The following is a 3,213-nucleotide window of genomic DNA, read 5'->3' as shown; positions in this document are numbered from 1 at the left end:
GTGTCTGCTATTCAACATCGCTTTGGAGGGAGTAATACGAAGGGCAGGGATTGACTCGAGTGGTACGATTTTCACGAAGTCCGTCCAGTTATTTGGTTTCGCCGACGACATTGATATTATGGCACGTAACTTTGAGAGGATGGAGGAAGTCTACATCAGACTGAAAAGCGAAGCTAAACGGATTGGACTAGTCATCAACACGTCGAAGACGAAGTACATGATAGGAAGAGGCTCAAGAGAGATCAATGTAAGCCACCCACCACGAGTTTCTATCGGTAGTAACGAAATCGAGGTGGTTGAAGAATTCGTGTACTTGGGCTCACTGGTGACCGCCGATAACGATACCAGCAGAGAAATTCGGAGGCGCCTTGTGGCTGGAAATCGTACGTAATTTGGACTCCGTAATACGCTCCGATCGAATAGAGTTCGCCGCCGTAACAAACTGACTATCTACAAAACGCTTATAAGACCAGTAGTTCTCTACGGACACGAGACCTGGACGATGCTCGTGGAGGTCCAACGCGCACTTGGAGTTTTTGAAAGGAAAGTGTTGCGTACCATCTATGGTGGTGTGCAGGTGGCGGACGGTACGTGGAGGAGGCGAATGAACCACGAGTTGCATCAGCTGCTGGGAGAACCATCCATCGTTCACACCGTGAAAATCGCAGCCAGAATGTCGGACAGTAATCCGGTGAAAATGGTTCTCGACAACGATCCGACGGGAACAAGAAGGCGAGGTGCACAGCGAGCAAGGTGGATCGATCAGGTGGAGGACGATTTGCGGACCCTCCGCAGACTGCGTTGTTGGCGAATTTAAGCCATGGACCGAGCTGAATGGAGAAGACTTTTATGTGCAGCACAGGCCACTCCGGCCTTAGTCTGGTAATAAAAATAAAAAATGAAAATCACTATGAAAACAGTAACTTTTGTGGAAAGCCGTTCCCTACTCTTCCCCAAAAATATATGATTACATTAACAACATAGGAAATTTAACAAGGTAGCGGATCGTCTTTGCTGCGAAACGTTTTGATGCCTGCAAGAAAAGATCATAAGAAAATGCTAAATCGTGGGAAATTCAATTTAACACGTAAAAGAATAACATCAATATCAATAATGAGCATTTTTGTTTCTTTTGTAACTTGACTTTGAAACGACAAATCACTTCGCAACAACAACTGCCTTAGCCTGCCAGCTTAGGAAGTATTCTATGTAGTCAACGTGTTGATTACCATAAATTAGTTCATGGGCAACCTCACGGAACGATCTTTCACATAAGGGTCAATTTTCACAGTAATTTGCATGCAAACATCAAATGACGTGTGCACAATCAAATTACATCCAAATTTTCTAAAAATTAAGCAGGATTATCAAAATGGCAAATGCAATAGTTTAAGCATAGGGGAGCGAAAAAGTTAAAATTTGAATCACTCTAATGTACATTGTAGGGACCGAGCAATCCATCGACATAGAGAGAGATATCGAGATGTAGAACATCGAGATGTAGAGAGTCGACTATATTTATATAATCTTTTAGATGTCCTTTATCACCTACCATCAAGTTAGTAACAATTCATTCAATTGTTTCCCAGATATTTACAAAACAAAAACTGCTGTTTTGCTGCTATTATTCCGAACACCTCTGTAATTGAAACAAACTGAACATTTTCGCAGGAAAGCAAATAAAATTTACGAAAGTGGTTGCCCCAAAAAAATTATATATCTGTTTTCATCAAATCTCGTTTAATGACATGTTTTTCTACAATGTTCTGGAAAACTGCAATATGAATATGTACATTATGTGGAAGATTTTGATTTAAAAAGTGTATTGGAGATAACTACTTTCCTTCAATAGGACTCGAACCCATTACCCTCAGTGCGTAGACTATGCTGTTAACCAACTAAGGTACGAAGCACCTCCGTCCACATAGGTTTTTGTAAAGTTGTACCAGAAGGCTATAATTTCACTCCAAAAGCCAAATTTTGATAGAAGGCTCGGAGACCCATAGTGTTATATACCAATCGACTCAGCTCGAAAAACTGAGCACATGTCTGACTGTGTGTGTGTATGTGTATGTGTGTAGCCCCGGGAATTTTTTATTGTTAAACACGTTTCATATAGAAGGACTTGACCGATTCGAGACTATGAAACTATCATTCGACGGAGAAACTTTCCTAGTTGGGCACTATTGTTTTTGTTTGCTAATATCTCATGCGGTTTGAATAATATTTCTATTTTTCTTTTATCAAATAGGGTAAATGATATATTTTGGACATGTACATATTTTGGACAAGCCTGAGCTTCTTCGATCTATTTTAGATAATGTGTACACACTTAAATTATTTTTTAGATCTCGGCAAAATTTTTACCGAGATTCCAACAGCCGAGATCTCGGTAATATTTTTTACGGAAATTCGGTAATTCCTTTACCGAAATTTCGTCAATATTTTGCCGAAATTCAGCAAAGTTGATTTTTTGCCGAGATCTCGGTAACGATTACCGATGACTCGGTAAAGTTTACCGAAATCTCGGTAAAAATTTTACCGACATTCGTCAAAATCATTACCAATATCTCGGCTGTTGGATTCTCGGCAATCGGTAAACTTAGAATTTTAAGTGTGTAGGAAGATTTTTATCGAGAGTATGATCATTGCATACTTTTACCTCAACTCTAGCGGCTCCTGATGAGAATTCACAAATAAACTATTATTTATCTTTAAAATTATCTAAATTGTAAAGCTATCTACGAAAGTGCCTGCTGGACGCCAGTATGCAGGAGAACATGCATTATAGGACTCTTCGTAAAATGCACCTGAAACACGTTTAAATTGGTTCAAACGGCAATCTTGAGGTCCTGCGGCCAAAGTTTGATTGTAATTGAGATACTAACATATTCCAATCGCTTAACATGAACTTGAGACGGATGAAAAAGGAGTGACCAAAATGAAGTTATGTTTTTATTCATCAGACATTTATTGGTCACCTCATGTACAGTACATGGATAAACCATTAATTGCCAACTTTCAGGCTGTTTTCGATGATATCGATAAGATTGCGAAACAATGTTAATTTCTGGTTTAATCTATGTCAGTTAAGCAAATAAATGCACTTAAATGAATGTGGATACGTGCAGGTAAGTCATACCATTGAAATCTGTAGGTGGCCATTTTTAAATTAGGAGAAAATGACTCTGTCCAAAATATATGCATTTTCAT

This window comes from Armigeres subalbatus, chromosome 2 (genome assembly GCF_024139115.2).
Source record: "Armigeres subalbatus isolate Guangzhou_Male chromosome 2, GZ_Asu_2, whole genome shotgun sequence".
Taxonomy (NCBI): domain Eukaryota; kingdom Metazoa; phylum Arthropoda; class Insecta; order Diptera; family Culicidae; genus Armigeres; species Armigeres subalbatus.
Note: the sequence above shows the minus strand (reverse complement) of the source record.